Source organism: Eleutherodactylus coqui, chromosome 9, assembly GCF_035609145.1.
Source record: "Eleutherodactylus coqui strain aEleCoq1 chromosome 9, aEleCoq1.hap1, whole genome shotgun sequence".
NCBI classification, from domain to species: Eukaryota; Metazoa; Chordata; class Amphibia; order Anura; family Eleutherodactylidae; genus Eleutherodactylus; species Eleutherodactylus coqui.
The window spans coordinates 9746225-9758385 of NC_089845.1; positions in this window are offsets into that span (position 1 = coordinate 9746225).

Consider the following 12161-nt stretch of genomic DNA (forward strand, 5'->3'; position numbering starts at 1 on the left):
CCCCTGAGGTACCAGTGCATTTGAGACCCCCAACAACTGACCCCATTTTGGAAACTACACCCCTCAGGGAATTTTTTAAGGGGTGTAGTGAGCGGTTTGAACCCACAGGTGTTTGAGGAATTTTTTTTAACAATTTGAGTTGAGAACGAAAAATTCACATTTTTCCAATAATGCTCAGCTTTAGGCCCAGATTTTCATTTTTCACCAGGGGCAGAAGGAGAAAACATAGTCCATAATGCATTACCCAATTACTCTCGAGCACGGAAATGCCCCATATGTGGATGTAAACTGTTGTTTGGGCACATGGCAGGGCTCAGAAAGAAAGGAGCGCTTTTTTTGAATGCAGATTTTGCTGGAATAATTTTCAGACACCGTGTAGTGTTTGCAGTGCCCCTGAGGTACCAGTGCATTTGAGACCCCCAACAACTGACCCCATTTTGGAAACTACACCCCTCAGGGAATTTTTTAAGGGGTGTAGTAAGCGGTTTGAACCCACAGGTGTTTGAGGAATTTTTTTTAACAATTTGAGTTGAGAACGAAAAATTCACATTTTTCCAATAATGCTCAGCTTTAGGCCCAGATTTTCATTTTTCACCAGGGGCAGAAGGAGAAAACGTAACCCATGATGTTACCCAACAGGGAAATTCCCCAATATGTGAATCTAAACTGTTTTTAGGGCGCAGGGCTCAGAAGGGAAGGACTTAGCATGTGGCTTTATGTACAAGCTGTGCGAAGTACATCAGGGTAAAACGTCAGGGCAATAAAAAAATTAAAATTTCAGGGACGTGTGGTAGATCTTAAAACACTCATTTATACAGAGGCCGGGTTGTGTAGGGCACGTTTCACACTGGTATCTGGTGTCTTTTCTTATCCCCTGTTTGTAGCACACTCTGCACCTCTTTTGGGTCCTTCCCTTCGTCGCAGTGGAGGGAATTTCACTGAGAAAATGCTGCCCTGGTACAATTCTTGTGGCCTCGCTTCCAGAAGTACTGGGCCTCTCCCCCACCTCCTGGTCCCCAAATATTAGGTCCTTGATAACTTCCTCTTGAAATTCAAGGAATGTGCCCCTGTGGCCTGCACCTCGGAACAGCACGTAGGCATTATACAGTGCCATCTGTACGAGGTGCACGGACAGTTTTTTGTACCACACCCGTGTTTTCCGCATGGCTCTATAGGGCTCCAGTACCTGGTCTGATAGATCGACCCCTCCCATGTACTTATTATAGTCGAGGACGCAGTCTGGTTTGGGGGTCTCTGCACTGGTACCTCGTACTGGGCAGGGGGTACTGCTGTGGCCGTGTATTGTCGTCAACATAAGGACATCCCTCTTGTCCTTATATTTAACGCACAATACATTGTCGCTGCATTGGGCCCGGCTCTCACCCCTTCTGAGCAGTTGCCCAAGCAGCGTCTTAGGGAGGCTTTTTTGATTTTTCCGAACAGTGCCACATGCCACAGTTCCTCTGGAAGCGAGGCACTGAAACAGGGGGACACTGGTATAAAAGTTATCCAGGTACAGATGGTAACCCTGGTCTAATAGTGGGTGCACCAGTTCCCACACTATTTTCCCTGTTACTCCCAGCACGGGGGGGCATTCTGGGGGCTCAATTTTAGTGTCCTTCCCCTCGTAAATACGGAACTTGTGGGTGTACCCTGATGTACTTTCGCACAGCTTGTACAACTTCACACCATACCGTGCCCGCTTACTGGGCAGGTACTGGCGGAATTTTAGCCTCCCCTTAAAGTGTACCAGGGACTCGTCTACTGCAATGTTTATCTGTGGGGCATACGCCTGGGCAAACTTGGCGTTAAAATGGTCTATTACGGGCCTGATCTTATACAACCGATCGTAATTGGGGTGATCGCTGGGGGGGTACAGCTGGTTGTCATTGTAGTGCAGAAATTTTAAAATACACTCAAAGCGCGTCCTCGACATCGCCATGCGGAACATTGGGGTGTGGTACAAAATATCGGTAGACCAGTACGCCCTGATTGTTGGCTTCTTTATTAGCCCCATGGTTAGTATAAGCCCCCAAAATTTTTGTATCTCTGGTGCATCCACAGGGGTCCACTTATCGGGTCTGGCATAGCTGGAGGTGGGATTTTGTTGAATAAAATTCTGGGCGTACAAATTAGTCTGGGTAACAATGTGGGCAATGAACTCTTCTGAAAAAAAAAAACTTGAAGAAGTCCTTCCCTCTGAGCCCTTCCGGATCAAATTGAATCCCTGGGTTCCCAATAAAATCAGGGATCTGGGGTCTGTAATCTTCCGGGGTACTCCAGTGAGCATCTGATGCATTGGGGTCAGTGGCGGTCCTTGGACGCCTTCTCGGGGGTGCAGGGAGCTCAGACTCGCTGGATGAGGATGAGGATGAGGAGTCGGAGAATGCCAAAAAAGTGGGGTCGTCATCACCACTACCTGAGTCCGAGTCTGATGCAATGATTGCATACAGTTCCTCTGAAGTGTACCTCCTGCGGGCCATATTTATATAAAATGGGGCACACGGGGAAAAAGTTTTATTAGATGGGACACTGCGGGATGGGGTGACCACGGGACGGGGGTCGGAAAGAACGCGGAAACTTATGTGGTGTATTCACGTAAGTGTTTTTTTTTTTTCTTTTTTTTTTTTTTACACAGACGAATACACTGACACAACACGGACTAACGACACACTACACACTAGACGGACTAACGACACGCTACACTAACTAATGACGGGTGACGGGACAGGTAACGAAATGGGAACAACAGGAACTTTTTTTGTTTTTTTGGTTTTTTTTTACACAGACGAATACACTGACACAACACGGACTAACGACACACTAGACGGACTAACTAAACGCTACACTAACTAATAACGGGTGACGGGACAGGTAACGAAATGGGAACAACAGGAACTTTTTTTTTTTTTTTTTTTTTACACAGACGAATACACTGACAGTACACGGACTAACGACACGCTACACACTAGACGGACTAACTAAACGCTACACTAACTAATAACGGGTGACGGGACAGGTAACAAAATGGGAACAACAGGAACTTTTTTTTTTTTTTTTTTTTACACCAAGGGATACACTGACTACACGCTGCGCTACACTACACTGCTGATCGCACGCTACAGCTCACTCACTACACTTCTGATCACACACTACAGATCCCTCACTCACTACACTACACTGCACTTCTGATCACTCACTCCACTCTGCTACACTACACTGCCTGATCAATCACTCACTACACTCACTACACTACACTGCCTGATCAATCACTCACTACACTCACTACACTACACCAGACTGATCACTAACACTCACTCCACTACACCACACTGATGACTAACTCCTCTCCACTACACTGATCACTAACTCCACTCTGCTACACTACACTCCACTACACTACACTACACTACACTCCACTACACTACACTACACTACACTACACTACACTCACTCCCTGCCTAATCTACACTCTAATCGCACTTTATATTCAGAAAAAACACAGTAGGTGCTCTCTGTACAAGCACCGGAAACACACTGCGGTGCTTGCACATGGAGCCCCTACTGTAAACAGCGCGAAGTCCGCTGCTGCGCTGTGATTGGTCAGGGAGTTTTTCCCTGACCAATCACAGCGATCGTGGGGGAGGGACCGCTCTGATTGGTCCCCAGCCCGGACGCAGCACTTGTCTGCTGACTATGTCAGCAGACATCACTGCTGTGTCGCCGCGATTGTCACCGCGGCGACACTTTAATGGCATGACGTACCAGGTACGTCATGTTGCGGGAAGTATCCCGCTACCATGACGTACCAGGTACGTCCAGGAGCGGGAAGGGGTTAAACAGAGAAAGACAATTACCTGTGGCTGAGCACTTTTCTAATCATGGACATGACATAGAAGATATGAGAGTTATGGTACTGAAGGGGGGTTTCAAGTCACAAAGCCATAGAATTTGGGACTATAAATTTATAACAACTTTTAAAACTTGGAATAGTGGGTTAAAATCTTCATGAAGATTCATGCGTGACTAGGAGGTATGAGACATCTATAGCACAGATAAGACTGCTGGCCTGGAGACCCCCCAACAGTAATTCAGGGACCATAAAACGTTCACTCTCTTATCAGTGTCTAGTTAAATATGTTTGTGTTTCTGTTGCATTATTCCTTTAAGTCCAAACGAATCACATCCATGCCTGTGCCTTGTCATAAGTATGTGTGTATAAATATATGCATGTGTCTTTGGATCTATTTAATTTAAGCCTGAAGAAGAACCCTGCGTTGGTTCGGAAGCTCGCTATTACATCATTTATTTTTGTTAGCCATTAAAGGGTATCATATCTGCAAGATTACATGGTTTCTCTTGCTGGGAACAAAAAAAATCCCAAAACACACATGAACTGTATGGGTACCTTCACATGTGACAAATCTGCTATGGGCTTTCCGCTGCGGAAAACCTGCCGTAAATATGGTGGAAGTTTGCAGTGACCCAATTCAACGCCTAAATGGTGTGGATTTTGCCTTCTTTTTTGTTGCTGATCTGCCACAGATTTCAGAGTTGAAGTCCGCAGCATAAACAGGCATGTTGCAGATGTGGGCTGTACTGCAAATTCCGCAGAATTCCGCTGAGAGAGAAGGTGGCCTTAGAATAGTTTTTCCAAAGAGGGGGTATCGGGTTTGACTGTACAATTAATAACACACTTTCTACTTATTCCCACTGGCAGGAGCAACAACCAGACCATTTTTGGCCTCAAATGCCAAGGACATTTATAGGGAACCTGTCAGGACCACTAAGGACCACAGACTAAGTTTATAGGCTTATAGAAGAAGGACGGCTAAGTCCTGCTTGTGCTTTTTATACTTGTCTTTCGTCCCATTCCTTTGCTGTCCGTCCAGGAAGTCACTGCTCGGTCCATGCATCGGGGTCATCCCTGCATTCACTAGAGAACACTGCGCAATAGAACATCAGTGCAGTAGGTTTCTGTCTTAGCTAGTGAGAGGCCTGTGACCTGGGTCGGAAGGGAGCGAATGGGGAGGCATGTAAGTATAAAAAGCACAACCCTAGACTCAGAGGCCCGTCCTACGTAAAGTTAGTTTATGGTGCTCAAAGGACCAGCCAGATTCCCTTTAAGCTGGGCTCAGATGGCTGTAATTTGCTGTGTGCTACCCATGGGAGACGCGCAGCAAGTACACAATGACATTCATTCTTTACGCAATTTGTGTGAGTGGCAATATGCCACTCTATGGGAGATTGGTACAGCACATGACACGTGCAAAATCTGCATGTGGAATCCACTCTGCCAACACGCCTGTGTGAGACATTCCCCCATGCCAACATGATCTGACAACTCGTTCCCTCTACATCGTAGGGCCATTTCTTCTCTTACTATCTTTCAGGGTCTGCTGCTGTTTTCCTAGAGCAGATAGGTGGTCCAATATAAAAAACAAGGCAAAGAGTAAAATAAAAACAGAAATATGCATTATACAATATGACAAAAACATCAAAAAGCTTTCATTAGGAATCATTTTAGACAGAATGCTTGTCGGACACTTAAGTGCCCAACAGTGGCCCCACTGACTGCCGCTCTGGGGCTTTCACACTGAAGCCATATCGTTCAGTGAATGGGGGTGGAGCGGCCGGAGAACTCTGCCAGTCGCCTATGTTGGAGCAATCCCTTAATATAAGTGATACTCCGGGGGTATCAAAGCCTCATCAACCAGGTCTGCCCAACTGTCAGAGAGGAACACAACATGGAGTAATCAAGTCTGGCTCCAGAGCCCTTCTCAAAGAAAAAGCTCACCCACTAGTGTTTATTACAAAAACTAGAACAAAGGAATCTATAATAGACCGATCACAGGTGGACGACTGGCGTGACACCGCTGCAGCGCTAACAAGAACGAGTCATTATAAAAGAGCTGGTTAATACATAATATTAACAAGTATGATGACTCAATATGTACTCCAGGAGATGCTCATACCCCTCCCGGGTCCCAGAGCATGAAGATGTATTAACCCCTTAAATAACAAGTGTAACATGGGTCATCTTAATACTTACATTCCCCCCCCCCCTTCACAGAAAACAGGCAAAACTGAACGATTAACATTAAAGGGGTTGTCCCGCGAAACAAAGTGGGTCTATACACTTCTGTATGGCCATATTAATGCACTTTGTAATGTACATTGTGCATTAATTATGAGCCATACAGAAGTTATCAGAAATTTTTCACTTACCTGCTCCGTTGCTAGCGTCCTCGTCTCCATGGAGCCGTCTAATTTTCAGCGTCTAATCGCCAAATTAGACGCGCTTGCGCAGTCCGGGTCTTCTTCTTTTCTCAATGGGGCTCCGTGTAGCTCCGCCCCGTCACGTGCCGATTCCAGCCAATCAGGAGGCTGGAATCGGCAATGGACCGCACAGAAGCCCTGCAGTCCACCGAGGGAGAAGATCCCGGCGGCCATCTTCAGCAGGTAAGTAAGAAGTCACCGGAGCGCGGGGATTCAGGTAAGCGCTGTCCGGTGTTCTTGTTTAACCCCTGCATCGGGGTTGTCTCGCGCCGAACGGGGGGGCTGTTGAAAAAAAACAAAACCCGTTTCGGCGCGGGACAACCCCTTTAAGCAAATTACTTCAGAATTTCACAGCGGCAGTGTGAGTCCAAGAATTGTATATATCGAGAAGCTTACTTGGTTGGACCTTAAAGAATCCTAAAATATAACTTTTATTCTAATTAATTAAAAAGGTATAGAAGAACAAACATATACATGTATTTACAAATAGAGAAAGGATTGTTGAAAATAATCCGTTTAGAGCCACTAAAGCACTAAGATAACGACTGATTTGGTTAAGTTCCAACGGTGGGCGCTCAACCAACTAGTTCAATCAGTCCAGAACGTAACAGATATCTTGGTTGTTTACAGTGATTACAGCGCAGGTATCTACCCGATAGCTGGGTGACTACTACAAAGAGACCTGGACGGTAAGTTAATCCCTACGCATTTCCCCCATTAAAGGGTTCCTCAGGGGCAAGAAAAATTGGATGGTTCCAGTCGTAATGAACCGGATAGTGGTTTAGAAGATTGATATATAGAGAGATTAGCTTTAGTTAGACCAGATAGTGGCTAAAAAAGTTGCATATCTGAGAAAGAGGATAATAGCAATCCAAAAGATACAAGTCCAGATGAACTGGACGATGGTTAAAGATATATATATATATATATATATATATATATATATATATATATATATATCAGTTGGTAGATCCTAAAACAGACCGCAATTTCGTGCAGCTAAACGCTGAAAGGAGTAGAGGATAAGCAATCAATCCCCCTCGTTGATAAGGACTAGTATGATAGAATAAGAAGTCCTAATCTCAGTCATGCCGTTATATTCTAATGCATGTGATCCAAACTGAACCCTCCGCTAAGATATCTGGAGTAAGTATGATGCCAGCTGGTCACTGAAATAAAGCTCAGCCAGAAACTAGATATAACCCAAACTGGATAGTAACTTCTAGTACAGCTAAATAGCTAACGGCGCAAGCTAGATCCAAAATGAAAACAAAATAAATGAAAAAAACGGCGGCATGTCAGCCCTGGTGGTGGACTGACAGCATACTTCAGCGTTCAGCTGCGGCAGTTTACCATTCGTATAATCCTGTGTAATCTGTAACCATTCCGTGTAAAAGGGCCAGAAATTATATAAGCTGTATAACTATGCACTAGATTAGGATAAGCAGACAAGAGAAGCGTTAATCATTCCTTCATCCTACATTCATACGTGTAGGTTAGTTGTCCGCACACCGACGTGTAGGTTTGCGTTTATACGCAGCAGCCGCAATGTAATATAGGAGTGATGAAGTAAGTAGTCTGGGGAATAGAACTCCAACTGTATGATACTTCTGGACGTTCACTATTAAAAATCGATTGCATCGGCGGAGAAGTACTACACGGATGGGAATTAGTTTTTAACTGACTCATGTATACAAATGTGAATCCACAGGGTGCAAATACGGAAAGGTCTTCATCCTTCCAAGAATCCCAGCAGCACTATGTGGCCCACAAGGTCTTAGTCAGCAGACTATGCGGCTGTGATCCTTAGGATATTGGCTCCCTGGATGCTGTCACATTGTTTTATCGGATTCCAGGTTGGATCCGCAGATTCTGGTTCCAGGTGACTGTGTATGATTGAAGTGTTCTGGGTTGTACTGCTGGCACTCTATATCTTCATCTGTATACAAATGTGAATGTGCCCTACTGTGTCACATATGATCTAGTGCAGGGGTGTCTAACGCCTTTTCACAGAGGGCCACATCAGCATTACAATGGCTTTTAAAGGACCTTTGTAGTTGTAAGACTGTATTTTAAAGACCGTAATATAAAAGAGAGAGGAGAACAGACGGACCAGAGCAAGGCTCTAGTCCATAAAAATTGGGACACAAGTCCCCAACACAAACAGGTAGTCACAGAAAAGGAAAAATTATGGGAGTTAGCAGGTTCCCAAAAAATTTCTTAGGACAGAGCCCATACACACTGGGTTACACAGCCGTATAACACAATGTTGTCTCCAGTCCCTGCAGCAGGCTCCCAGGATAGGGAAAGGCAAGCTGGAACAGATTGCCCTCTGTAGGATGGAAACGAAGACCCGCCAGGATATATCTCACAGTTTGAGCCCCAGAAAGCAACGCTGTAGTGCAGGAAAGGCTTAGCAGGAGAAGCACACAGGTGAGTATACACCAAAGGTTACAGGGGCTGTGTCAACAGCCACAGCGCTCGGACCGCATGCATCCAATGTGGCAGTGTAAGACCAAGTGACAGACTGCAAATGAGTCCATGCTGCGCCAGAGGGGTTTCTTGGAACAACGCGGGACCCTGCAATGTAGAAGAGACTCTTCTGCGTCTATGTGGACGAGGAGGAAAAAGAGGGGTGGAGCAAAACCCGTAGAGTTGTGCTTGTTGTGAACAATGATACTACATAAGTGGTGAAGAGAGTGAAGTGGTGACTTCAATAGTGGAGGTGCTGCCTGACCAGATGACGCTCCACCGGGGGGCATGATAGAGTAAGAGAATAGAACTAAAAAAACTGGCAGTGGAGAAGGCACAACACTCCAGGTTAAAGCAAGTAGGAAGTGACCAAAGGTTTGGGAAACTTCTCCTTTTATTTAATAAAGTATGTGATCAGCTTATGAAAACGCGTTTCGGGGAGAACCCCTTCGTCAGTTCAGCTGGTGTTTAACTCCTTAGTGACGGAGCTTTTTTGCTTTATTCCATTTTTGTTTTTTCCTACTCCCTTTAAAAAAATCGTAGCTCCTTTATTTATCCATCGAAGTCGCTGTATGAGGGCTTATTTTTTGCGGGACGAGTTGTATTTTTCAATGGCACTATTTATTGTACCATATAATGTACTGAAAAACTTTTTAAAAATTCTTAGCGGAGAGAAATGGAAAAAAAACGACATTCCACCATCTTTCGGTGCGTCCTGTTTCTACGGCGCACAAACTGCAACAAAAACGACCTGATATTTTTATTCTATGGGTCAGTATGATTACTACGATACCAAACTTATATATTTTTTTTTTTGCTGTAGTACTTGTATTTTTTTTTAAGATATTTAATTTTTTGCAATTATTTTCTGTGGTCATTTTGTGCGCGCGATAACTTTTTTATTTTTCTGTCGACGTAGTTGTGCCAGGGCTCAATTTTTGTGGGATGTCCTGTAGTTTCCGATCGTATCAATTTGGAATACATACAACTTTTTGATCGCTTTTTATTGCATTTTTTCTGGAAAACAGGGTAACTAAAAAAGTGTATTTCTGGCATTCTTTATTTTTTTTTTCGGACGACGTTCACCGTGCAGGAAAAATAATGCACTACTTTGATAGATCGGACTTTTACGGACGCAGCGATACCAAATACATATTTTTATTTTATGATTTAGATTTTTTAGTAATTGATATGGCAAAAGGGGTGTGATTTAAACTTTTATAACTTTTTTTTTTTTTTTACAATTTAAAAAACTTTATTGATCTTTTTTCTTACTTTACTTTGAAGTCCCCCTGGGGGACATTAACATGCGATGCTTTGATCGCTCCTGCAGTATGACGTAATGCTATAGCATTACGTCATACTGCTTTTTTACAGGCAGTCTATCAAGCCACCCTGTGTGGATGGCTTGATAGGCAGTCTGCTAAGGCCGACCTGGGGCCATTCATTAGGCCCCCGGCTGCCATGACACCTGCACGGCTCCCCCGATCCAACCGCGGGGGGGCCGTGCGGGACCCCCAAACAGCGTTCGGGGGATTTAAATGCCGCTGTCAGAATTGACAGCGGCATTTAAAGGGTTAATAGCTGCGAAGGCCGAGCGCGGCTATTGCCCACGGGTGTCAGCTGTAATAAACAGCTGACGAACGCGCTGTATGGAGGGAGATAGCGGCGCTACCTCCCTCCATACACGTCCTGCAACAGCAGGACGTAGTTTTACGATAGCGCCGTCACTAAGGGGTTAAAACATACAAACAATTGGTGGGTCCCAAAAGGGTTAATGATTAGATCTGTTTGCCTGTGGGGTGCGGGTCAGCCAGGGCAGGAGCAGTTCTTCCCAAACCTCTGGTCACTTCCTACTTGCTTTAACCTGGAGTGCTGTGCCTTCTCCACTGCCAGTTTAGTCCTATTCTCTTCTTCTGCATCTAGACCTTGCGGCCACATAAAACTCAATGGCAGGCTGGGTTCGGACCTTGAGTTTGACATGTATGAATTAAGAATACAGAATTTGAGATCAGGTCAAAATTAAAATAAAACTGAGGAATTGTATCTTATAAAAAGTGGAATAAACTTAAAAAGCTTGCAGTCACACCAAGGTTTGCCTCAAGTAGTCGGTCACTATTTTTCTATAACTGCAGCAAAAATAGTAACAAAAAGGTTGCAAAGTCCTGGCGCTTTTAACATTATTTAGCGCGATTCACTGTGACAATAAATGCCGTGTATACATATGGCCGTATTGACCTACAACACCATGCTGCAGGTTTTATTCTGACTGTGTGAAGAAGGCCTCGTTTTCAGCACCCAACAACCTGATGGCTATAATTAAAGGGGACAGGGAATAGTGTAAAATAAAGAAACATGACATACTTCCTTCCTTAATTGGCCCACTGCCCAGCACAAGTGCCCCATTCCATGCCGTCCCGATTTAGGTGAAAGCTGTGACATTCATGTGTGGTTCACAAGACTGCTTGGCTCACAGGCCATGAATGGCTTGTAACCGCTAAATCCTGAAACTGGCTGAGCACTACAATAAGACATTGGGCAGGGGTATTCCCATTGTAGGCTTTTATGGGATTTACACAGGATATTCCCTACAAATCTGATAAATGTGGGTCCCACCTCTGGGCCCCGTACCCATTTCAAGATCAGGCCTCTGCCGACCACATTCTGTCTGGGATGATTTAGTGATCCTGCATTGGGCAGGGGGTGGGACCCGATGACCATGGAGGTCCCTTCCAACTCTACCAGTCTATGGCTGTATGTGTTGGGGGCGAGATGTGTGGGAGAACGAGAACAGCCAAATGGGTTATGTTACATTGTTTCTACAATGCCCATTCAGGTCTATGTGAGTTATAGAAACAGCAACGTAGAGCCCACTCAGCCACAGCATACAGAGGCATAGTAATGATGGGCTGAGATGGGAATATCACTTTCAATGGCTTTCCTAAGTGATGGCTTATCGCTAGAATAAAGTATGCCATCACTAGTCAGGAGAGGTCTAATTGCCAAAACCCTTGTAATGCTTAGAGTAGCGCAGAAGACATTTGTGTGACTGTCCCAGTCGCCGGGTTGGGCCTGGAGAAATCCATACAATACAGAAAAAATCCCATTCAGATATAAAGGAACAGAGCTGATGTGTGAATATAACCTTCAGAATGAAGCGGCTGCACTGCTACCCAAGCATTGTGCTCGCTTTGTAGGATTTACCTACACATCATTCATGTTGGCTACTTGAAGGTCCAAATAAGTCATGTTCTTAAAGGGGAGATCTCACCTTAACCGCTCAGGACATATACGCAGCACATAGCATAAATTGGACCAACACCTATCTCCTGAACGGTGGTCCCCTTACTCGCCTGGTGAGGCAGCTGCTACATTCAGGCAGGAGATGGAGAGGTTGCTGTCGCAACTAA